General features: G+C 48.5%; 2 long non-coding RNA genes across 2 annotated transcripts in view; one reads left to right on the forward strand and one right to left on the reverse strand.

Moving 5' to 3' along the window:
• LOC113879315 overlaps window positions 1-26,603 on the reverse strand; it is a 59,380-nt gene that overhangs the window by 16,228 nt on the left and 16,549 nt on the right. The window lies entirely within an intron of this gene.
• Window positions 15,676-21,447, forward strand: LOC113879326. Its single transcript, XR_003507293.1, has 3 exons — window positions 15,676-16,136; window positions 16,892-17,034; window positions 20,704-21,447. It is a non-coding gene; the product is annotated as an uncharacterized LOC113879326 (long non-coding RNA).

The following is a 26,603-nucleotide window of genomic DNA, read 5'->3' on the forward strand; positions in this document are numbered from 1 at the left end:
CCTGGTGGGATCACGTGGCCACCAGCATCTCCAGCACCTTGGGGTTCAGGATCAGCTCCAACTTCGTGCAGATGACCTTAGATGAACTGGTGATCCCTGATCCTGCGCTGTCCTGGACAGACAGACATGACCTCATGGAGAACGGACGCCTGACCAGCTGCTCACTCAGTATCACTGGCCTTTCTGCTTTGGTTACTGCAGTTCCGCTCAGGGACGGGGCTCCTGATATTCTGGGTGAAATGCGGTCCCCATAACTTTTACTTATTGAGACTTATACTTTGGCCCCCTGATGTGAAGAGCTGACTCATTGGAAAAGACCCTGCTGCTGGGAAAAATTGAAGGCAAGAGGAGAAAGGGGTGACAGAGGATGAGATGGTTGGATGGCATCATCAAGTCAATGGACATGAGTCTGAGGAAACTCAGGGAGATAGCAATGGACAGAGAAGCCTGGGGTGCTGCAGTTCATGGAGCCACAAAGAGTTGGACACGACTGAGCGACTGAACAACAGCTGATGTGACAGGCACTGTAGTAAGTGCTTTACAAATATTAAATAATTGAATCATCACAATAATTGTACCAGGTGGGTAATTCTTCTCCTCATTTTATAGATTTAAGAATTTGAGGCCAAGAGAGGATACATGACTTGCATATAGCCACACAGCCAGTAAGTGGCGGGCCCCAGCAGGCTGACCCCAGAGCCATACTCTGAGCTGTCTGGTTCAGATGCTTCAACCAATTGCCTGACTCATGTCTGTCTACTTGTCGGTCTCACTTAGAACTGAATCTCATTGCCCCTTATCTGCAATGCTAGCATGCAGTAGATGTTCAAGCCTTCCTGAGCAGGAGCCAATTGGTAACCTTCCTACTTTGGATAGGAGAGCCGGAGGGGAAGAAATGCTTTTCATTTTACGGCGTTTGGCAACCGTCTATCTTCCATGATCACATTCATTTTTACAACACTGCTGGGTGTGGATTATTAGCCTCACCTGCCAAATGAGGAACGCTTGAGGCTCAGAGAGGCTACAGAATTTGCCTAAATCACCCAGCAAGGAGTTGGCAGAGCTGGACATAAAGCCCAGTCTCCTGACCATAAGCCTCGCCCTCGTTCCACACCACACATCAGAAATGGGGCCAGGGAAGACGTGGCTGAACCCAAACCCCATCCAAGGGGCATGGAGGCCCTGCTGAGTCAGGGGTCATTAATCACTCCCTCCCCTAGCATGGGGGGCGGTGGTGGGGGAAGGCTTTAGGGACAGAGGTCTGCTTCCGGTCCTCTCAGCCCTCAGGGTCTGCTGCCTCTTTAGGGCAGGAAATTCTTCCTTGTCACAAAGCTCTAGCTTCCCCCTCTCCCTCCACTCCAGGCCACTCCCCTCCCTTGTCCCCCTCGAGGGTCCTGGTAAAAGCATCCGCTTGTCAGTGTAAATCTGCAGGGTTCAGACCAGCAGCTGGAGATGGATGGGCAGGAAGCAGTAACAATGGATGAAAGACCCTCTGTGCCCAGGTGGGTGGGGGAGGGAGAAGCAGGAAACAGAAGCCTCCCTCCTAGGAGGCCAGGAGCTGGCGGGCGGGAGGCCTGGGATGCCAGAACCTGCGGGGTTTATTTGGATTCCCCGAGGACCCAAGCTGGGAGCCCTTCCCAAACATCGGCCCAGCTCATCTCCGTGGGGGTGCCAGATCCCCGATGTGTGTGACAAGAATGTGGCCCCCAAGCATCATTGCTGGTCCCCTGGCCTAGCACAGGGCCAGCCAGACAGTAGGGGCTTGTCAGTTGAATGAATTAATCTGGCACTACTATCAATAATAACTGAAGAGTTGTAGTTTTACCTTTCTTTTCTTTAAGAAAATGAAAAGGATATCCAATTATCGCTTTTCCCCTTTTGGAGATTTGGCACAAACTCTTCCTTCCACCTGGTATGCTCTTCCCTCTGCTTTTTGCAAGCTCAGCACCTTTTCCAAAAAGCTCTTCAATGAAGCTTCAGGACCAGTTTTGACCCTCCCCCCTCAGCTAAAGTAACCCTCTTTAGCCCAGCACCCTGATAATTTCCTTCAGGGCACTTACTGTAATTAGAAATCTTCCCACTTAATATGTAGCCTTATTTTTTAATCCCCTGTCTCTCTCACCAAAACACAAGCTCCCAAAGGGCTTTTTATTCATGATTGTATCCCCAGGGCTGGGTACTTAGAAGATGCTCCATAAACAGTTGGTAAATCGGTAAAGAGATGAACAACTGAATCCCTGCAATCATGTCATTCACACCCGATGCTCTGCAATCTGCTTCCTTGAAGAGAACAAAGGAGTCTTGCTCTTGCATAGCGGATTGTAAAGGCCCAAGCCACAGCAAGTGGCTAGTTCCCAGGTCCATCAGTTTATGATCACAAATCATTATAGGGCTTTGCTTCCCCCACAGCAGTTGTATCCGAGTGTGCACAGGGGTGGAGGAGAAAGGCTCTACGTGGGGAATGCCCACTGTCAGCTGCTGTGGATACTGGGGTGGACAGGGCTGGTTCCAGCCAACCCACCCATTTCAAAGATGGGAACATCAAGGCCTGGAAATGCCAAGGCCACACACACACACATCAATCCAGAACTTTGTGAGCAGAGAAAGCAATAGAGTCATAGGTATGTTGAGTCCTGAGATGTGTTCATTCATTGAACAGATATTTATTGAGCTCCTATTGTGTATTTGACACTGTGCTAGGAACTGAGGAGTGGGCAATGACTAACGACTGTAAGACTCAATTAAGTTAAAAGGCCCAGCCCACTCAACATGGAACTACCTCAATGACCCCCAAAGCAAGTCCTACTTGGCCAAGTGCAAGAGCTAGATGTGAAGGACTTCCCTGGAGGCCCAGTGGTTAAGACTCCATGCTTCCAATGCCAGGAGCATGCGTTTGATCCCTGCTCAGGGAACTAAGATCCCACATGCCGTGTGGTACAGACAAAAAAATAAAAATTAAATAAAATAAGGGAGAAAGAGCTGGGTGGGGGACAGGGAAGAACTCTAGAGTCTCAGGAGGCAGAGAGAAGGATGGTTGATATGGGGCTGGACAGGGAGAATCCGAAATAGAAGGAAGTGCTGACTCTGACTAAGGAGCCAGCTCAGCCAGGGGCTGACCCTCTCAGGCATCTGCTGTTGCCAGCTGGGTTGGGATGATGCCCAGAAATGCAGTGCCTTCACATGGACCAGTTTGTGCTATCTCAACCGTGTGGGACCCAGTCAGGAGAGAAGGCCATTCGTTCACTCTGGAGACTCCTATCTTAATAAAAGATTTGCCAAACCCTGTCCTCAGCCTGGGACTTACTGAGCTGAAGGAGACATAGGCCCATCCCTAGTGGGGCACACAGACACACAGATAGGCCCTTCCAATCCCAAGGTCCTGGCCATCTCAAGGCAGCACAGGTCAGCACGTGTGCCTTCCCAACTCCCTCTTCTGTCTACACCGGCAAAATTGGGGATGATTAAGAACTTTTGGGGTTTCCCTGGTGGCTCAGATGGTAAAGTGTATGCCTACAATGTGGGAGACCTGGGTTCGATCCCTGGGTCAGGAAGATCCCCTGGAGAAGGAAATAGCAACCCACTCCAGTACTCTTGCCTGGAAAATCCCGTGGACGGAGGAGCCTGGTAGACCACAATCCATGGGGTCGAAAAGAGTTGGACATGACTGAGCGACTAAACTTTCAAATTTTCAAGAACTTTGGAAGACCTGGCAGACCTGGGACTAGACTCAGCTCCACTTCTAGAACAAGTGACCTAAGGTCGCTGGACCTCAGTTCCCTCATCTGTAAAATGGGGATAACAGTACCAGCCTGTGCGGTGCTGTAAAAATTTGATGAAATCAACTTCAAAGCTCTTGGTTTACAAGTGCTTAAGAAATGGTAAGCCAAAAGCAGGCTCCTCTTTTCAATAGAAATAGCCTGTGGCCTGCTGTTGCAGTTAGCACTTTTCACCACCTAACAAGCTCTAGGCATGCACTGGGTCAGTCGGTTGTGCAACAAACATGTATGGAGGACTGGCTCTGTGCCTGGCCCAGCACCTGGCCCCGAGGGAGCAAATGTGAATGAGAGAAAGCCCCAGCCCTGACCCAGGAGCTGCCCGCTACCCAGGGAAGAGGATCACATACAGTAATCCACTCGTAACACAATATGACCCTTGTTATTATAGATTCCATCCGAGGCTCAGTAGCCATTTTTCTCAGGCGGCCCCCTTTACACCTCACAGTGGTCCTTTACAAGGTACATGGTGTTATGCCCATTTCACTGATGAGCAAACTGAGGCTTGGAGAGGCCATTTCACGTGCTCAGGGACACATAAACTCGGACTGTCGGTTTAATCTGCAGAATTCTTGCTCTGTTTCCTCACAAGCATCGGGCACACAGCAAATCCTATGTCTTCAAAGTCCCATGCAAATGCTGGCCCATCCAGTCAGTGAACACATACTGCATCCTTGCCAGGTGCCGAGCCCTGTCCTAGGTACGCTGGGAGTGGAGAGGAACAGGGCTGGGTCCCTGCCTCCACCTCCAGCCAGCAAAGAGGTTGATGTGGGGCATGCTGGGGCTCTGTCCCCTTGTCTTCTTGGTGACACTGCTCGGGGGCTCTTTGGCACTGGTTCTGCTTCCCCACCCCCCATCAAAGTGCTCATAGCGCTGCTGGGAAAGGCCGAGGGAGGGAGGCTGTGACAGCGGCAGGCCCCCAGGGCCACCATGTCCGCTCAGCCCAGCTCTGACTCACCACCCACACCTGCCACCGGCTTCAGGCAGCCCTGTGGCTGGAAATAGACCAGGGGAGCAGAGCAGGAGCTGGAGAGGGGAGGGGGAAGGGGGAAAGGGGGAGGGGAGGGGGAGGGGGGAGGAGTCGGGCAGGGGGGCCAGGAGGGAAGGGAGCTGGGAGGTAGCACCTGCAGACGAGGCTGTCATTTCCACTCTCCCTGCCAGGAAGCAGAGAAATGTCATCCGATAGAGCCCACCCTAAAGAGCCAGACTTAGGGATGCTCCTGGGGGTTGAAGACCCCCAGCCTACCTGGGAGGCTGTCCTGGGAACAGTGAGGATTCCACAGTGTTCGGTGGTTATGGGCACTTGCTGTGTGCCAGGCATTGCCCTAAGTCAGTCTCTGCATGTCTTAGCGATCTCATTGAACTTTCACAGCTCCCCAGGAGGTTGTTACTGTGATTAAGCCCATACTGCAGATGAGGAACTCGAGAATCAAGAAGAAAAGTAACTCGCCTAAAAAGCACACAGCCCCTGGACTTGGCAGCGTGGACCCTCCTGAAGCTCCAGCCCCCCAGTCCCAGCTCAGATGGCTCATTCCCGGTCACACGTGCCAAGTCCGTTGCCATCTGTCCTTGCCTGTATCTCCTCCCTTCTCTGCCAAGACAAGGTCTCCCTTCTTACTGCTCTGGTAGGCAAAAATTAGACCACAGCCCTGGACTTTCCTGGTGATCCAGTGGCTAAGACTTTGCGCTTCCCCTGCAGGGGGCACAGGTCCAGTCTCTGGTCCAGGAAGTTTGGCTGGCCTCACAGTGCAACCAAAACACAAAACAAAACCCCCACAATCCTCCCTTCTTCCCTCCCTGTCTCAGTTCTGCTCAGCTTTCAGCGGGAGCTGATCACCTTGCCCTCCCCACCTCTCGGTCCCCTCCCCCATCCGGTCTAAAACCCGCCATGGCTCCCATGACCCTCCAGATAGAGTGTTTTCAAGGACTTTTGTAAACCGAGCCCTGCCCACTTCTCCAGCTTTATAGCTCACTGATATTTGCTTGGGCAAGTCAGGGCACCTCGCAGGGCGCTCTCCTGGCAGGCTGATAACAACTCTGTGCGGTGAGGAGTGAAGGAGATGATGCGTAAAGAGTGCCCAGGAGGGCACTTGATGCACGGTTGGTGTTTAGTAAACTTCCCTGTCCCACCACCAGCTCTTAGTCAGAGTCACCGATGAGTGAAACCGTCTCCGCTTTCAGCCAGCCTGGGGTCAAGGGCTTCGTGGTGGGCCAGCCAAGGGCTGTTAGCACCACTGGAGTTCATCCGTTTAAGAAATTCTGAAAGGCTTCAGGGCAGCAGGAACAAGGGTAGGGGCGGGGAGGTAAAGGAACTGTTGATGAGAATGTAAAATGGTCCAACCACTGTGGAAAACAGTATTGTGATTTGTCAAAAAACTAGAAGTGGACTTGCCATATGATCCAGCAATTCCACTTCTGGGTATATACCCAAAAGAATTGGAAGCAGGGTCTCAAAGAAATATTTGAGACCCTGTTCATAGGAGCATTATTCATAATAACTAAACACAGAAGCAACTCAACTATCCAGCTATGGGTGAATAGACAAAAAAAATGTGTTCTAATGGAATACTATTTAGTCTCCAATAGAAAGGCATTTCCAACACAACGCTACGGCATGGAAGAACCTTGAGGACATAAGTAAAATAAACCAGTCACAGAAAGACAAATAACCATATGACCCACTTACACAAGGAACTTAGAGGAGTCAACCAAATTCATAGACTCGGAAAGTAGAATGGTGGTTGCCAGGGATGAGGGGGAGTCATTGTTCAATGGGTCCAGAGTTTCAGTGTTACAAGATGAAGAGTCCTGGAGACGGAAGGTGGTGAGCACATTGTGAATATAGTTAATGCCACTGAACTATATACTTAAAAATGGTCAAGATGGTAAATTGTGTGTTTTACCACGATAAAAAAATTGGGGGAGGGGGAAGGGCAAAGGAAGCCAACTTTCATAAGAGGATCTTTTTTATCTTTAGCACAACCTGGAAGTTAGATATGCACGCGCCAAGTCGCTGCAGTCGTGTCCGACTCTTGTCCATGGGATTCTCTAGGCAAGAATACTGGAGTGGGCTGCCATGCCCTCCTCCAGGGGATCTTCCCGGCCCGAGTCTCTGTGTCTCCTGCATTGGCAGGTGGGTTCTTTACCACTAGCGCCACCTGGGAAGCCCAGATGTTAGATATCCCTACGCTATAGGAGGGAAAAGGGAGGTAAGAAAGGTGAAGGGTCACCAGGTGTCAGGGAGAGAGCTGGATCTTCAGGCCCTGGAGCCTACACTCTTGCCTTGTCTGCCCCCAGCGCCTGGGGATGGACAGCACAGCCGGCCGTAGGAGACGAGGTCCTGGGGTGGGAGTTGGGGGTGGGGAATGAAGAGCTTGGATGGAGGCCTAAGGCAGGATGGGTTCCAGCTCTCCCGCAGGTGTGCTTGCAGTGAGTGGAGGTGAATAGCTGGGGTGAGATCATCTGTGACCAGCAGAGACACCTGGACCTGAGCCTTCTCCCTTAGCCCCATTTCCCAGATGAGAAAACTGAGGAGCTGTGCCTCGCTCAGGCCTCCGTGATGCAATGGGCAGGCGGCCTGCAGGAGGGAAGCTGAGGGAAGGAAGGAGATGCAGGGTATGCAGCAGCTGCCTCCTCTGCCCGCTTGCCCGCCCGCCGCCGGCTCCTCCCAGGACAACGCCCCCACCCCGGGGTTTGGCCTGGTCCCCTGACTTACAGGTGGGAGTGACTCAGGCCCCTGGGCCCCGCTCTGGTGGCCCTGGCCCCTGGGCCACAACGGAGGTCTGGGCCTCTCAGCTGTGATGTCAGGGCCCTTCCTTCCTCCCACATCTGCTTGAAAAGGTCACCTATTTTAAACTCTTTCTCACCCCACCCTGTCCCTCCCCGCCCCCCCAACAACCCCCCAAAGAGGATGAATTTTTCTAACCTGTGTCAACAGTTCAGTTCAGTTTCCTAACAGCTCTCTCTCCTGATGCCCATCATCAGGGCCTCCACCAGAAAACCCCAGCCCCAGCAGACTCCCACAGATTGCAGGAACCCACTCTAGCTGCTTTTCATTTGATAAAGAATTCCCGAGCAGGCTTCTCTGGTGGCTCAGGGGTTGAGAATCCACCTGCCAGTGCAGGAGACACGGGTTTGATCCCTGGTCCAGGAAGATCTCACATGCAGCGAGGCAATTGAGCCTCTCTGCCACAACTACTGAACCCGTGCTCTTGAGCCTGGTAGCTGCAGCTACTAAAGCCTCTGTGCCCTAGAGCCCGAGCTCCGCAACAAGAGAAGCCACTGCAGTGAGAAGTCAGTGCACCGCAACTGGAGAATAGCCCCCTCTTGCTGAAACTGGAGAAAGCTGGTGCAGCCATGAAGAACCAGCACAGCCAAAAATAAATAAATAAAATTACTAAAAAAAAAAAAAAAAACCACTGCTGCATGCCAAACTCTGTCCTCGGGCCCCAAGGATAGATCCCTGCCTTCCTGGAGCTCACATTTTAATGGAGGTAGACAGACAACAAATGGATGAGTCAACAAATATAGTAACAAGATAATTTCTAATGGTGACCAGTGCTCTAAAGAAAATAAAACAGGCTGAGAAGTTAGTGACTTGAGTAGCTACTTCATACAGAGTAATCAAGGAAGGCTTCTCTGAGGAGGTGACAGATTTGGGAAAGAGCATGCCAGTTTTATTGAGATGTAGTAGGCATATAACATTTTATAAGTTTCAGGTGTACAACATAATGATTCGTATATGTATATACTGTGGAATGATTACCACAGTAAGTTCTTTTTTCCCTTTGGCCACGCTGAGAAGTATATGGGATCTTAGCTCCCCAACCAGGGATCCAACCCGAGCCCCCTGCATTGGAAGCTTGGAGTCTTTTCTTAACCCCTGGACACCAGGGAAATCCCCCCACAGTAAGTTTAGTCAACGTGCATCCCCTCAGGTAGTTACAATTTTCTTTTTTTCTTGTGATGGGAACTTTGAAGAACTACTTACTCTCCTAGCAACTTTCGTATAAACAGTACAGTAAATTTCAGCCACCAAATTGCACATAACATCCCAAGAATTTATTGAAGTTCATACCTTTTGACAATCTTTATCCAATTTCCCCCATCTTCACACTGGTTTTTAAATGAATATTTTTCTATTTAATTACACAGATAATGTGCATCCCTGGTGGCTTAGACGGTAAAGAATCTGCCTCCAGTGCAGGAAACCTGTGTTCTGTCACTGGGTGGGGAAGATCCCCTGGAGAGGGAATGGCTACCAATTCTGGTATTCTTGCTTGGAGAATTCCATGGACAGAGGAGCCTGGTGGGCTACAGTCCATGGGGTCACAAGGACATGACTGAGCGACTAACACTTCCACTTTCACACAGGTAATACATGAACATGTACCTACTATACAATTTTCAAACATGTAGGTAAGGTAAAAGGCCTCCTCATGGGTGCCAGTTTGCTGTCTGTTCATTCATACATTTTTGGGTGCATTGCGAGCATACACATAGGTATACAGAAGTTTCAGTTTCATTTGCGTTTTTTTTTTTTTTTTTTTTCGTTTATAAAGTGAAAGTGTTAGTCTCTCAGTTGTGTCTGAGTCATTTCGACCCCATGGACTGTGGCCTACCAGGCTCCTCTGTCCATGGGATTCTCTGAGCAAGAATACCAGAGTGGGTTGCCATTCCCTTCACCCGGGGATCTTCCCGACCCAGGGATTGGACCTGGGTCTGCTGCATTGCAGACAGTTATAAATGGAATCATGTGAATATGAATTGTCCCATAACTTGTTTTCTCTACTTAACAATGTCTTGGAGGCCATCCATGTTAGAACACCTTTACTGTTTTTAACTACCATGCTGCTGCTGCTGCTGCTGCTGCTAAGTCACTGCAGTCATGTCCGACTCTGTGTGACCCCAGAGACGGCGGCCCACCAGGGATTCTCCAGGCAAGAACACTGGAATGGGTTGCCATTTCCTTCTCCAAGGCATGAAGGTGAAAAGTGAAAGTGAAGTCGCTCAGTCGTGTCCGACTCTTTGCAACACCACGGACTGTAGCCTACCAGGCTCCTCCGCCCATGGGATTTTCCAGGCAAGAGCACTGGAGTGGGGTGCCATCACCTTCTCCTTAACTACCACATAATAAACCAAAATACGACTGTACTCTGTATTTTAGTCATTCCCTGAATGTATTAATCATGTTTTAAATTTTCTGTATTTTGTGGTGCTTTCACATCCTAGGGTCTTGCTAATCCTGGAGAGATTGCTCTTCCCAGGCCGGCATTTTTGTAGAGGTAGTAAACATGGTGAACAACTTGCCTGAGAACATCCCTTTCATATAAAACCAACCCCTATTTAAAACCCATATCCCCATCCACCTCCTCTATCTAAGTCTCATGCACCAAGTCAATACTTTCCCTGCCCTAACTCACCCCAGGGCCAGGTGCTGGATACCCAGGAAACCACCCATATAGCCCAGAGCCTGCTAACAGGCAAACTAGCAACCCTAAGCTTGTTCGAACTTGCCCACCCTCCCTCAACCCATTCCTTCCAAGGCAAACCACAGGACAGGCTCTGGGCCATGACCTCCCTCGCTGCTTCTGCCTTCTGCCTGACCCGGTGCGTCCTCATGTGCCTTTGTGTGGTGTAATATGTCCTTCCTCTTTGGAACTGTAAGTCACAGAACTTCTCTCAGTGGCGTTGGCCTCACTGTGTTGTCACACAGCCACCTCTGTAAATTAACTCGATACAATCAACACACAGAATGATGGACATCTAGAGCTTGTCAGTTTTCCACTGCTACAGAAAAAAACTGCAATGATCCTCTTGTATCTCTGTGTATTTCTCTAGGTGGTGGACCTGCCAGAGCTAATTACCTAATCACTGTATGGGCGACGCCCCTCCCAATCTGAGTCCCTGCCTGCTCCCCTCACCTTGCAGGTCTCAGCTGCTGAATCACAGAATGAATGAGATGCTCTGGAATGGTTTGGTGAGTACCAAAGAAGCTCTGCGGCAAAAAACATATTTCTATCCGCTCTGTCCCCTGAATTCCCTCCCATGTGAGCCTACGAATTAACCTGGTCAAGGGAAATTTCCCTGGAAAGAACATGGCCAGAAAGTCAGTGAGAACTCTTGTCAGAATCATGCTACAGGGAAAGGACACGGGGAGCTTCCTGTTAGTGAACACTTGGCGATTTGTGGGGAGTGGCCCTCGGACATGGCAGAGAAGCTCCACGCCCCTTCCCACGTACCTCGCCCTACCCATGTCTTCCATCTGTTCCTGACTTAAATCCTTTTATAATAAACTGGTAGTCTATGGATAATGTTGAGCTTGTGCCCCAGAAAGCAACGGACTTCCTGGAGCTTCTTTCCTGGGTCTTCCTTCTTCAGCCCACCCTGGGCTATTGCATTCAAACACGCCTGGCTTCCAAGCTCTGGTGACATTAGTCCAGGCTGAGGCTGTGCTTTGCTTCTCTTTGGCTTTTAAGAGATTGAAATATCCTCCTATCTCCCATAAAACTTTAAAAAAAAAGTGAAAGTGTTAGTCACTCAGTCATGTCCAACTCTTTATGACCCCCCATGGACTATAGCCCTCTAGTCTCCTCCGTCCGTGGGATTTCCCAGGCAAGAATACTGGAGTGGGTAGCCATTCCCTTCACCAGGGGGTCTTCCCACCCCAGGGATCGAACTCTGGTCTCCTGCATAGCAGGCAGATTCTTTACCATCTGAAGCACCAGGGAAGCCTAAAGACTTCATTAACGCATCTTTTCAAGAAAGAAAGAAGAAAAGAAAAAAAGGAAGGAAAGAAGAAACTGGTTTTGCAGTCAGAAGACCTGGACAAGTCCCTTTACCGCCTGAGTCTTGGTTTCCTCACCTCCCAGAGTAACTGTCAGAATATATGTAATACATACAATAATATAATGGCGGGTGTAAAACTCTTCACTTACAGACGTGCTACAAACAAAACATGCTGTGTCTTCTCCATTTGGCCCCTCCCACACCCAGGTTGGCGTTCCCTTTCCCACCTGGGGAAGAATCTGGGCTCCTCGCTCTCTGGCTTCCACTTGGAATTGGCCAATTGAAGCACTGGCAGGAGATTGGTGTCTAAAGGAAGAGAGAGGGTCAGGTATTTTTGTCCTGCCTCCCCTTTCCCTGTTGGGATCCTCTGACTGTGTTGAGCTCATCTCCCTAAGGCCACAGCTCCTTTCCTGCAGCTACAGTTTCCCCATTCATTCCCTTTACTCTTTCAGGGCTGTTGCTGGTCCCTGAGCACCCCTCTATCCCTTAACCATGCCCACCCCTTCAGAGATTCAGTCAGTTCAGTTCAGTCGCTCAGTCGTGTCCGACTCTTTGCCACCCCACGGACTGCAGCACACCAGGCCTCCCTGTCCATCACAACTCCCGGAGCTTACTCAAACTCATGTCCATTGAGTCGGTGATGCCATCCAACCATCTCATCCTCTGTCTCCCCCTTCTCCTCCTGCCTTCAATCTTTCCCGGCATCAGGGTCTTTCCCAATGAGTCAGTTCTTTGCATCAGGTGGCCAAAGTATTATAGTTTCAACTTTAGCATCAGTCCTTCCAATGAATGTTCCGGACTGATTTCCTTTAGGATGACTGGTTGGATCTCCTTAGAGTCCCTTTATTAAACTCTCTCCAGGAGCCTCTTCCAGTGGGCCATCTGCTTCCTGGTGGAACCTTGACAGATGTAAGGAGCCACTTTCCTTTTATATATATATTTATGTATGTATTTTATTTATGTATTTATCAGGCTGCACCGGGTCTTGGTTGCGTCACTCGGGATCTTTGATCTTCACTGTGGGCACACAAGATCTTAGTTGCAGCATGCGAATGCTTACTTGTGGCGTGTGGGATCTAGTTCCCTGACCAGGGATTGAAACTTGGCCCCTTGCATTGGGAGCAATTAGCCCCTGGACCACGAGGGAAGTCCCTTTCCCTGTTTTGATCAAGATATTCTCCCTGCCTGGCCCACACCCCACTGCAGAAAGAAGGTCCCTGTATCCCAAAGGATAGCCCCTTCTTGGGGAAGTCTTCAGAGGTGTGGAGTCAGACCCCGGCTGGGAGAGGAGTCTGCAGAGCTGCCTGCCCAGCTGAGCCCCACAGATGGCAGCCCTAAATGAGGCCTTGGTGCCCCAAATCTCCTCTTGAATGTTTCAAGATCAAGGTCTTATCTATCTAAGCCCCTTCTACCAGCCCCAGGATCCAAGCTCTGGGACCCTGACTCACACTAGTAAATCCATCCAGGACCATCCAAAATACTCTGAATTAGCATCTTCATTGATCCTGAGAGAGATACAGGCTGAATAGCATGAATCCTGAGGTCAGCTGGCCAGAAAGTTCTCTGTCAGGAATCAGTAGTCATAATAACAGTGAGCAGGTACTGAGCACCTACTATGTGTCCAGGAACCTTAGTTTCATTCGTTCATTCAGCAGATATTTATTAAGGCTCTCCTTATATGCAGAATACCGCTGTAATCCATAGGGATACAGCCGTTAATACAACAGATAAGAACACTGCACCTTTGGAGCCCTAGGAGATGGGCATCTGGGACCTTAGTCCTTCAGTAAGGGTATTGTGCCAAAGGCACTCAGCTGGTAAATGGGAGAGCTGAGATTTGAACCCAGGCTTCCCAACAGGAACTATCATCTTAGAAAACTACAGAAGGATTGAGGGCAGCTTGGGAAGAGCCAAACCCAACTCTCCCAAGAGACAAGATCTGGGAGGAGGATGTCTTGAGCCTTGAGGGGAGGGGCTGCGAGGCTCCCATCTGTATTCCAGATGCCTGCTGTGACTAAAATATAGGATCAGGGGCCCGGGGTGACACAGCCTGGGAAGGATGCTCTGCGAAATGATGCTCCTAGTTATTACTTCTTTGTAATTTCCTTCTTGACGCAAAATTTGTGAGTCACGGTCTCAGAACTTGTCTAGGTTTCACAATCCACACAGATGATTGCAGACACTATCAAGTCTCCTGCCAGTACTTTTGTCCCTCCTTCCCCTGTGGGGAACCTTGGGGATTTATTTTGGAAGGTTGGTGGGAGCAAGGCAGGCAAAGGTAAGCACAGGACCTCATGGGTCACTCAAGGGGCAGCCGTGCCACAGGTCTGGTTGGAGTTCCCTCTCCTTAAACACAAACAGACATCCTTTTCATTTGAGCACCTACCCCGGGCAGACAGTGGGTTAGGCAAAGTTGAGCAATGGTTGAAACCAGACCCTGGATTGACTGGATTCAAGTTCCAGCTCTACCACTTTCTGGCTGTGTGACTTCAAGCAAGTCAATTTACCTCTATGAGCCTCAGTTTCATTATGGGTAAAATGGTGGAAATAAGAGTGCCCCCCCACCCCCGACAGGATTGCTGTGAGAATGAAACAACGTATCTAAATGCTTAGAAGAGGACATAGCACCTTGTGAGTGTGGGAACAGTGTTAACAGTTACTACCGTCATCAAACACGTGATGCAAACATGTTCGCATCGTATTTGCATATTTGTAATAATAATGCAATTGTGATACAGATGGATACTTGTGGTAGTCAGTTGCATCCCTCACCTGTCCTCTTGGACACTGACACAGCACCCTCCCTTAGCATGAATTCCCTAGGTCCTCACCCCTTCAAGGTCTCAGTTCAAATAGCACCTCTTTAGAGGATTCTCTCCAACCGTCCAATCTCATCAGAGATGCACCCTGTCTCTACCCTGTCACCCCTTCTGTGTTCATCATAGAACTTAACATTCTCTGACCTGTTTCTATTGACATTTATTTATTTGTTTGTTTATGTTCAGCCTCGCCCATAAAAATGTAAGTTTTCATGATAGTGGGAGCCTGACATCCTGGTCCCGCCTCGATTCCCAAAGCCAAGTACAATGCCTGGCACATACCAGGCACTTAAAAAATATTTGTTCAGGGGCTTTCCTGGCTGTCCAGTGGTTAGGACTCGGTGCTTTTACTGCCATGAAAGAAAAGAAACTGAAAGTGAAGTTGCCCAGTTGTGTCCAACTCTTTGTGACCAGGCTACTCAGTCAATGGAATTTTCCAGGCAAGAGTACTGGAGTGGGTTGCTATTTCCTTCTCCAGGGGATCTTCCCTACCCAAGGATCAAACCCAGCCCTCCTGCATTGCAGGCAGACGCTTTACCATCTGAGCCACCAGGGAAGCCCATCACCCAGGTTCAATCTCTGGTCAGGGAACTAAGATCCCACAAACTGTGCCATCAAAAAAAAAAAAAAAATTGTTCAAAGAACAGCTAATAAATCTGAGCTCCCCTCCACCCCTCTTTAACCACCATGTCTCTCCTTTGTACGGAGGAAGGTAATGGAGGCTCAGGGAGGCAAGATGATTGCTCGTTTAGCCTCAGCCTTGCCTGTCTTAGTCACTGAGTGGCCCCACTTTGCATCTGAGCTGTGTCCCAGAGAGTGACGGGATGAGGTGGTGACTGTCAGATGTGGCAACCAGAGCTGTCTGCCCTCCACCCCACTCCTGATAGCACCTGGCTTGTGGCAGGAGACCTGGTTCCCAGTTCCATCACTGACCCGTTGGGTGACCGTGCGTGGGCTGCTCCTCCTCACTTGGCCTCAACCTCCCTTCTAGAAAATGAAAGCAGTAGAAGAGATCAGAGGGTTTTTCAAAAACTGAGCTATAACTCACATACCACAGAAGATCAAAGGTTTTTCAACTTTCTTTTCTCAAGAATCTTTTTTACTAAACTTAAATTTTACATAAAGTCCCAATATGTAAACCAGACACAAGTGGGGCTGTTTGGAGGAGTGGAGGGGTGGCCTGAGAAGCTGGCCCGCTTAGTGTAGCCCTCTTTTCCACCACACTCCCCCGCCCCACCCTCAGTGGTCCCTGAGGCCCTTCTGCAGAATCCCAGGGCTTGGAGGAACCCAGTTTGAAAACCACTGGACAAGACTCACTCTTCAGGGTCCCTCCCAAGATGCAGGAGCCCTGGGAGGGAGGAGGAGCCCGCACTCTCCCAGCTTGCAGATGGGAGTTGTTTCTTGAACTGCCGTCCAGCTGCCTCCCCCGGGTCATGAGAAAGAAGCCAAGGGCAGGCTCGGGGCGCAGGAAGTGGAGCTGGCCAGCTGGGAGGCAGTGACAGGCGTGGGTACCAGGGCCTCCTGGATGGGCTGGTGACATCACAACCCCAGGAAGCAGCTGCCCGAGAGGCCCCTGCTGTCCCTCAGCCCTCCTCTGGGAAAACCAGCCACCAGCTGTTGTAGTCCTCTTCTCACTCTCTTGCTGTTCTGGATTGTCCCCTCCTGAACCATCATCTTCAACGCAGCAGACACTTCCTCTTGTTGATGACCTACTGTGTGCCAGAACCGCATCTTGGAACCCTTCACGGAACAGCTGGTAATCGCATGCATCCCCTTATATCATTTGGGCTTCCCTGGTGGCTCAGGTGGTTAAGAATTTGCCTGCAATGCAGGAGACCTGGGTTTGATCCTTGGGTTGGGAAGATCCCCTGGAGAAGGAAATGGCAACCCACTCCAATATCCTTGCCTGGTAAATTCCATGCACAGAGGAGCCTGGTCCATCGCGTCACAGAGTCAGACACAACTGAGTCATCACATCGACATCACAAAGTTGGGACCGGTACCAAGCCCACTTTACAGATGATGCAACTGAGGTTCAAATGGGCAAAATAGATAGCACAAGTTTACCCAGCTGGTAAACGCCAGAGCCAGGATTCGAACTGGGCTCTGCTTGACCCCATCTGTGCTCTTGTCATTACCACGTGTCATTATCACATCATTGCCACATGTCATTATCACATAGTCAGGTCCACAGCCAAACGGTGCCAAGTGCAGAATTCTTCAGACATGGCAAGGTGAAATTATAAACTTCAAACCCAGTTTCTTTTATTAATGGTCGAGTAAAGTGAAAGTGTTAGTCACTCGGTCGTGTCTGACTCTTTGTGACTCCCATGGACTGGAGCCCACCAGGCTGCTCTGTCCGTGGAATTCTCCAGGTAAGAATACTCCTCCTCCAGGGGATCTTCTCTACCCAGGGATCAAACCCACATCTCCTGCAATACAGGCAGATTGTTTATCATCTGAGCCACCAGGGAAACCCTTATTAATGGTTACTCCTGGCCTGTTATTCAGGCTGGGCCTGGATGCATGGAAGTGGATTAGCACGCTCTCCGGCACCCCATAGATGTTAGCGATTACTGTGACTGCCCCTGTTCTACATGGAAGGAAACTGAGGCTCAGAAGAGCAGAGTCCATTAGTGAAGACCATAGAACAGGTAGGTGCCAAAGCCAGGTCTATGAGACCCCAAAGTCAAAGCTGTTTCTCTCAAGCCCTGAATTTCTTAGCCAGGATTAGAAATTAGAGAGTCCTAATTAGAGAGTCCCTAATAGGGACAGGGGAGCCTGGTGGGCTGCCGTCTATGGGGTTGCACAGAGTCGGACACGACTGAAGTGACTTAGCAGCTACTCTCCTAGGACTGCTATAACAAACTTGGTGGCTTAAAGCAGCAAGAATAGCTTCTTTCACAGTTACAGAGCTGAGTGGTCCAAAGTCAAGGTGTCAGCAGGGCTGGTTCCCTCTGGAGGCTCAGGGGGCGAACCCCCTCCGTGCTTCTCTGCCTTGTGATGGCTGACCGAAGTCCCTGGCGTTCCTTGGCTTGGGGCTTCATGACCCCAGTCTCTGCTTCTGTCCTCTGTCTTCACATGGCCTTCTCTCTGTCTCAGGTCTCATTTTCCTTTCCCTTCTAAGGATGTGCTGCACTCAGTTGCTTCAGTCATGTCCAACTCTTTATGACCCTGTGGACAATAGCCCACCAGTCTCCTCTGTCCATGGAATTCTCCAGGCAAGGATACTGGAGTGGGTTGCTATACCCTCTTCCAGGGGATCTTCCTGACCCAGGGATCAAACCCTCATCTCCTGAGTCTCCTGCATTGCAGGCAGATTCTTTACCGCTGAGCCACCAGGGAAGCCCATCTTATAAGGATATCAGTCCTTGGATTTAGGGCTCAACTTGAATGCAAAGCGGCTTTCCTGGTGGCTCAGCTGGTAAAGAATCTGCCTGCAGTGCGGGAGACCTGGGTTCGATCCCTGGGTTGGGAAGATCCCCTGGAGAAGGGAACGGCCCCTCACTGCAATATTCTGGCCTGGAGAATTCCATGGACTCTATAGACCATGGGGTTGCAAAGAGTCGGACATGACAGAGTGACTTTCATTTTCACTTTCAATGCAAAGATGAGATTATTTTGACATCCTTACCTTAATTGGGCTTCCTTTTTAGCTCAATCGGTAAAGAATCTGCCTGCAGTGCAGGAGATCCGGGTTCGATCCCTGGGTTGGGAAGATCCCCTGGAGAGGGAAATGGCAACCCACTCCAGTATCCTTGCCTGGAAAATCTCATGGACAGAGGAGTCTGGTGGGTTGTAGTCCATGGGGTCACGAAGAGTCGGGCACGACTGAGCGGATAACACACTTACCTTAATTACATCTGTAAACACTCCATTTCCGAATAAGTCACATTCACAGGTACAGGGGGTTAGAATTTGGACATATCTATTTTAAGTATTTTTTAAAATATCTATTTGGGCATGCTGGGTGGCAGTCGTGGCGTCCTTCAGTCTTTGTTGCAACATGCAGTATCTTTAGCTGTGGCTTGAAGGATCTAGTTCCTTAACCGGGGATCAGACCCAGGCCCCCTGCATTGTGTACATGGAGTCTTAGCCAGTGGACCACCGGGGAAGTCCCTGGACATATCTTATTAAAGAGTATAATTCAACTCACCCTGTTGCCACCCAGGTCAGTAAATCTTCACGGAGCACAAAGCATGTGCCAGCCAGGGCACCAGCAGGCATATTACATTAATTCTGCCACAGTCTAGTGGGAGGGGCAGACAGCCATAGATAACAGCAGAATGGTTTTTAAACTAAGTGTAGAAATAAAGCAGATGGACTCACAAAAGGGAACAAATAGTAGTGTCTGGGGTGGAATAAAGCAGGAAGCATGGCATGTGTCCTGTTAGTCAGTAGCTATTTGTTAAGCACTTACTATATGTATAAGATATTTTAGGGGAAAAATATGTATAAAAATAAAAAAAAACCAATGCGGAGTAGGAAAATGAGCCTGAACTTTAGCTTTGGAGGCAGAAAGACCTCAAAGGCAGGCTTTAACCCATCTGTGCCTCAATTTCCTCATTTCTAAAATGGGAATACACATAGCATTTGCCTCAAAGAGTTATTATTAGGTTTAAGTTAAGTATTCAGTCTGCAAATATTTAACATTTTCTCTGTGAAAGTGAAAGTGAAAGTGTTAGTCTCTCAGTTGTTCAACTGTAAAGACTAAACAAAATACAGTTAAGGCCAAAACGTATGTGTGTGGGCTTAGTTGCTCAGTTGTGTTAGACTCTTTGCTATCCCATGGACTGTAACCTGCCAGGCTCCTCTGTCCATGGGATTCTCCAGGCAAGAATACTGGAGTGGGTTGCCATTTCCTCCTCCAGGAGATCTTCCCAACCCAGGGATCGAATCCACGTTTCCCACATTGCGGGCAGATTCTTTACCAACTGAGCCACCAGGGAAGCCAGGCACAAAATGTGCAGGAAAGGGCTAGCCTGGCACCAAGAAAGCATTTAATAAATGTTAGTTCTTGTCTTCTTTCCCCTGATTCACAAGTTAGGTGAAGGTTCAGGACAGAAATACAAGAGAGGCCAAAGCAGGACAGGCTAAAAGCCAAGCAAAGAGCCTGAGATCTGTGTTTAGGAATTGTGACAGCATGGCCAGATAGGTTCCTGGGCAAAGTGGGCTTTTGAATCAGACCCCAGAGATAAGAAGAGGAGGAGGGAAGACACCATGAAGCAATGATGTGTGAACATGTGATTGGGGTGAGGAAACTCACTGGGAGGAAAAGTAGGTCTGGTCCAGATGATGACCTTTCCTGCAGGATTTTAGGGAGCAACTGAAGCATCATGAAGGGTAGAACTTTACTAAATTTAAAACACAGGAAAACTCCAGGTGAGCAGGTACTTAACCATGTCACAAGCATTTGCATTTCTTTAAATTTTGCTCCAACTTTGGTATCAGTTTTTATGCAGGCCATTTCCTATAGGAAATAGTTCCTTATGTTTCTACTACATTTAACTCATCAGATTTTCCTATTCACAAAGCTCCTTGAAGGCTGGGGCTGGATCTTAGCACCAATCCACTTCAGGGCTTGGTATATAGTAAGTGCTCCATAAGAATTTCATTGAATAAATAAATGACTTTTATATTTCTGTTTTACATAAGAACATGGCATTTTGATTGGTGCACTATAATCCATGCTTTCTGGACAAGTATAATAGTGATAGCGTAATACTACCAGTATTATAGATATTGATACAAAGCCAGGTAGGATTGTCTAGCTGGGGACAGCTATGGAATGACCAACCTAGAATGTAGTAGGACGGAGCCATAGAGAGACCTTGCTAAACTACTGAACGCCCAGGTTGTGCTGTAAACCCATTAGGCCGTGTTGCTTTAAACTCGGAGTCAGCCAACCAAAGGTGGATGCAAAAGACTTTAAACAAGCCTGCAGCTTGAGACCTGAAATAGAACAGAAAGGGAATTCACAGGACTCAACCTCGTCTTCTGGAGGGAGCCCTGAGACCCGAGGATGCAGGCTGGGCTAACTCTATGTTGAGATAAGAAATGGCAGCTTCTTTAAGGTTTATTCTGGTTTTGGAGCCACCAGATCCAGTGGGTGGATCATGCCTTGAAATAGAAGCATCTCGAAAGGCCTGTGAATCATTTCTTAGCGCCAGCCTGAGAGGTTTCATATCCTGTTCTCAGAGTTACCTTGGGTGTTGTGTGTGTGTGTGTGTGTGCATCTGTGTATTGTTTTCAAGGGGGTTTGCTTAGGATTTGGTTTTGAAACTTTTACTTTCTTTTAATAGCTTCTTTTTTTTTTTTTTAAGCTGGAAGAATTTTTGAAATGGCTTTTGCGAGAAAGTTCAAACCCTGGAATGACTAAGTCTCTGGAAGAATTTGGACTTTGTAAGGGGAATTTGTTTGTATTTGGTATGAATCACCCAGTCACTGATTTCTGCAGCTAGAAGATCTTTTGGAAAGCTTTTAGGTCAACCCCCTCATTGTACACATGGGGAAACTGAGGCTGGGGGAGGGAAAGGGGTTCAGCTAAGGCCACACGCAGTGTCAGAGGAAGTGATGAGACCAGAACACAGGTCTGACTCCTGGAGCCAGCTTCAGCTTTGCAAGAAGCTCTCGAACACCAGTCTATACTTAAGTAGGCGCATCTTCAACATCAGTAAAGAATAGAAAGATAAAGAAGGTTCTGAGGAGGCAGAATTCACCCAGTAGAGGGATAGAAGGATGGGGAAAGGAATGTATAGAGGTATCTTGCGAGCATTACTGCATCTAACCCTTCCCAGATCCTGTGAGAACAATCGTTCTCAACCTGGGAAAATTACTTAACCTCTCTGTGCCTCTGTTCCCTCATCTATGAAATAGAGATAACAGTACTTCTGTCAATGGTTGTTATAATGATTAAATACATTTTTATAAAGTGCTTAGAACAGTGCCTGGCTGTTAATACTTAATATACCAAGTATTATATGAGCATATGCTAAAAATAAGAAAAAATAAACTTGCCCAGAATACACAGGCAAGTAGAATTGCTCGGTTCAGTTCAGTTCAGTCTCTCAGTCATGTCCAACTCTTTGCGACCCCATGGACTGCAGCACGCCAGGCCTCCCTGTCCATCACTAACTCCCAGAGCTTGCTCAAACTCATGTCCATCGAGTTGGTGATGCCATCCAACCATCTCATCCTCTGTCATCCCCTTTTCCTCCTGCCTTCAATCGTTCCCAGCATCAGGGTCTTTTCCAGTGAGTCAGTTCTTCACATTGGGTGGCCAAAGTATTGGAGCTTCAGCTTCAGCACCAGCCCTTCCAATGAAGAATTGTAATGAAAGCCTAAAGACATTTAAGAGTACAGGGACTAGAACATGGGAATCCTTCTGAGGGTGTAGGGCCCTGAGAGCAAATAAGGCACGTGGTCATCCACGTGGCATCCTACATCTCCCTGGCCATGAGGTTTTCTTTCTCAGAGACTGCGACCTGAAATGCAACTTCACCTTTTTATGTTGAAGTGATATGCACTGTTAAACATGAATGTCTTTGGCAAGTCTGACACAGTAAGCCACTAGCGGTCATCAGTAATTGCTCAGGATAAATGAGTTCAGCTCCCTCCCAGCAAGGCATCCTACCGCCTGCTCTCAGGACTCCTCACCTCAAGCAGGCCTCCAGCCTGGACCAACGCGGTGCCCTGTCCCACCTTGCACCCCACTTCAGGGCCCGCTCCTGCTCCTCCCACCTGCAGCTGAGATGGCCCTTTTACCCAGCCAGGGACCTAGTCCTTGTTTTTCTGCTTTGACCCCCTAATCCTATCTTCGGTCAGGGATCAGATCCCTCCACTGGCTGCTGACACCTGCTGACTCTTGGAGTGGTTGCCATGTTTCCAAGGCCTAGATACTCAGCACCCCTGTCAGCGAGCACTGGGCTCTGGGAAGCAAACCAGGCAGGAGTGTTAGCAGAGCAGATGGAGGAAAAGTCAAAGCAAGAATCAATGTCTCTCCTCGGCCTGGGCCCACCTTATAAGCCTATTCCTTCTGACAATAGGTGCCATTTCTTGAGCATCTTTTTTTTTAAAGTGAAAGTCACTCAGTCATGTCCGACTCTTTGCGACTCCACAGATGATACAGTCCATGGAATTCTCCAGACCAGAATACTGGAGTGGGTAGCCTTTCCCTTTTCCAGGGGATCTTCCCAATCCAGGAATCGAACCCAGGTCTCCTGCATTGTGGGCTGATTCTTTACCAGCTGAGCCACCAGGGAAGCCCAAGAATACTGGAGTGGGCCGCCTATCCCTTCTCTTATTTTTCAGGCTGTGCTGGATCTTAGCTGCAGTGCACAGGCTTCTCTAGTTGCAACGCGTGGGCTCTAGAGCGTGCTGGCTCAGCAGCTGCAGTGAGCAGACTTATTTGCCCCACAGCTTGTGGGATCATAGTTCCCCCACCAGGGATCGAATCCAAGTTCCCTGCATTGGATTCTTTGTTACTGGGGCCACCAAGGAAGCCCCCATTTCTTGAGCATCTTAAGCTAGGTGTCTCCCACCTACAACAGCCCTCACCAGCAGGGCCCCACTCTCCACCATGCCAAGACCTAAGAGACCCTATATAAACTGCATTAGTTTTCTGTCATGGCTGTAACAAATTACTGCAAACTTAGTGCCTTCAAATGACACAAAGGTAGTATCTTTCAGTTCTGTAGATTACAAGCTCGACAAGGATCTCACTGGGATAAAATCAAGGTGTCTGCAGGGCTGTGTTTCTTTCTGGAGGCTCTAGAGGAGACTCCATTTTGTTGCTTTTCTGGCTTTCTGGCCCCTTCCTCCATTTTCAAAGTAAGCCATATGGCACTTCTCTGACCCTGCTTCCATCGCCACATCTCTGACTCGCGTCTTTTGTTACCTTCTTCCACTTTTAAGGACCCTTGTAATTAGGTTGCTGTTGTTGTGTTGGTCATTCAGTCACGTCCCACTCTTTGTGACCCAATGGACTGTAGCCCTCCAGGCTCCTCTGTCCATGGGATTCTCCAGGCAAGAATACTGAAGTGGGTTGCCATTCCTTTCTCAAGAGGATCTTCCTGATTCAGGGATCGAACCTGGATCTCCTGCATTGCAGGTGGATTCTTTACTGCCTAAGCCACCAGGGAAGCCCCCTGTGATTACACTGGACCCGACGGAAAATCCAGGACAATCTCCTGATTTTAAGATCAGCTGATTAACAACTTTAACTCCATCTGCAACCTTGATTCCCACTTGCCATGTAATGTAACATGTTCATATAACATATTCACGTTCCAGGGATTAAGAGATGGATACCTTCTTTTTTTTAATTCAAGTATAGTTGCTTTATGATGTTGTGTTAATTTCTGTTGTACAGCAAAGTGATTCAGTGATATATATATATGCTTAATATGCTTTTCCACTATGGTTTATCATAGGATACTGAATATAGTTCTCTGTACTATAGAGCAAGACCTTGTTGTTTATCCATTCCTCATAGAAAAGCTTACATCTGCTAACCCCAACCTCCCACTCCATCCCTTCTCCCATCCCCCTCCCCATTGGCAACCACAGGTTGGGTCTCTATGTCAGAGAATCTATTTCTGCTTTGTAGATAGGTTCATTCATGTTATACTTTAGATTTGACATATAAGTGATATCATAAAGTATTTGTCTTTCTCTTTCTAACTTCACTTAGTGTGATCATCTCTAGCGGCATCCGTGTTGCTGCAGATGGCATTATTTTGTTCTTTTTTATGGCTGAGTAATATTCCATTGTATACAGATACCGCATCTTCTGATCCAGCCATCTGTCACTGGACATTTAGGTTATTTCCATGTCTTGGCTAGTGTGAATGGTGTTGCTATGAACATAGTGGGGCATGTATCTTTTTGGATTAGAGTTTTGTCTGGATATATGCCCAGGAGTGGGATTGCTAGATCATACGGTAACTCTATTTTTAGATTTTTAAGGAACCTCTGTACTGTTTTCCACAGTGACTGCACCAACTTACATTCCCACAAACAGTGTAGGAGTTTCCAGGATGTGGATACCTTCAAAGTGACCATTAATCTGTCTACCCCATTACCTGACAGGGAGCAGTGGGGACCATGACGATCCAGTGAACATATTCTAAATGAGAACATATTCTCAGTGTCCCCTTCTAAAGGGGGCATCTGCTGCTCAGCCCCAGCTTTCTTCGGGTGAAATTTTCCAATTCTGAAATCACTGAACAGGCTGGGAAAAAAAAAAAATTCTCATGGGCTAGATCTGGCCTGAGGCCACCCAGGTGTGACTTCTGAATTTATCTCCACCCCATCGGTGGTGAGATGGTGAGATGATGAGATGTCCTCTGGCATTTACAGGCTTTCCAGGCTCTGGGGGAGGAGGAACCAGCTGGGCCTGGACATGGGAGGGAACGTGGTCAGGAGCAGAGCAGGTACTGCAGGGGGTGCCTCGGGGGAAAGTTGAGAGGGAGAAGGGACCAACCATTTCCCTGAGGGACCAGCCATCACCTGCAGGAAGCAGTGATGCATCAAAGGGTACAGGAAATCAGGCAGAGGCCAACCTGAAGAAATCAACCAGACTGAGGTAGGCTTTATGCCTCATGGCTTCAGAACAAATCAAGCAGACCCTTTCTAATTTCAAAACGTATCAGTTCTTCTCTTCCCCCTGAAATCGCTAGCAACACCGGCTGACTGTGTGCAGACTGGCAGGCAGGAGGCTGGCAGGGGTCGGGGGGAGCAGGAGGCTTTTCACTCTCTGCCTTTTCATGCTTTCTGAATTTCGAACCAGGTGGAAGTGCTATCTATTTAAAACATTACATTGAAATCCCTTTATTCATTTAAAAATATTTAAAAAACACAATAGTTTACGTTCAAGGTAAAAAACAAAACAAAACATGAATGCAATGTGTGACCTTCTGGCAGGAAGGTTTAGAAATGGTGAAATGTGAATAAATGTTAACAAATGGGCTAGTTACTTTGGATCCACCATCTTTGCTGTTTTTCCTTATCCTCACACACCAGGACTTTGATAAAAACCAACTGGTGTCTTCAGTTCCACTCTATTCCAATCTGAATGGCAAAAAGCTAAGACTTGAGAGTCGCTCAGCTTGGTGACCTTGAGCCAATGTGCTTACCCTCTTTGAGCCTCAGTTTTCCGGTCTGTAAAACAGAGGTGATAATGATACCAATTTTATGGACTGTTACGAAGATTAATGAGTTAAGGTAAGTAAGGCACTTGGAACAACACAAAATCAGTGTCCAAAAATGACTCTTATTATTATTTTTACTGTTCTCTTCTAAACTTGTTTCTTTTGAGTGGGAGAATTATTAAAACCATAACAACTTAGGGCTTCCCTGGTGGTTCAAACAGTAAAGAATCTGCCTGCAGTACAGGAGATCTGGGTTCAATCCAGGGGTCAGAAAGATACCCCTGGATAAGGAAATGGAAACCCACTCCAGTATTCTTGCCTGGGAAATCCCGTGGACAGAGGAGCCTGGCGGGCTACGGTCAATGGGTTCACAAAGAGTTGGACATAACTGAGCGACTCACACAATAACAACTTAAGACATGCAATGAAGGTGATCAAAATGAAGTGAATTTAACCTCTGGGCCCCCAAATACTTACAACCACACTCTGAAGGGAATATCCAGGTCATCATTTTATAGATAAGGAAACTGAGGCCTGGAGAAGGTAAGCAAGTTCCTCAAGGACACTGAGTTTGGACACAGAGAAGACAGAGGCTTGAATCAGGATTTCAAGATTCCAGATTCCATGACTTTCAATTAAAGTCTGTCTTCTGGTGTGATTATATGGCATGATCATAAAATAACAGGACTGAGTGGGGCAGTTGGATTTCAGTTTGTTTGGTTTGGGGACAGCCCCTCCCCTGACATAGTCCCAGATCCAGTGGATTCTAAGGTGGGGGTCAGGTCAGGTCTCTGGCTCACATTCTGGTCTCAGTTTTGAAGCCAAGTTCTCTCCCCGGGGAGGGATACAGGATTGGGGAGGGGGTGTCAGTGCATGGGGGGGTTGCCATGGGTGACCCTGGCCCAGCTGCTGCCTGAGCTTTCTCACGAGGAGGTTCTCCCAGCGTCCCAGATCCACCCCAGGCCCTCTGCCGCCTCCCCCAACCCTCGTCATCTAGGGAGCAGTTGTTGTAGCTTGCAAGTGTGTCTGGCACCAAACCTGGGAGTTAGATGCTCCAGAAAGATGAAGGGCAC

Source organism: Bos indicus x Bos taurus, chromosome 2 (genome assembly GCF_003369695.1).
Source record: "Bos indicus x Bos taurus breed Angus x Brahman F1 hybrid chromosome 2, Bos_hybrid_MaternalHap_v2.0, whole genome shotgun sequence".
NCBI lineage: Eukaryota > Metazoa > Chordata > Mammalia > Artiodactyla > Bovidae > Bos > Bos indicus x Bos taurus.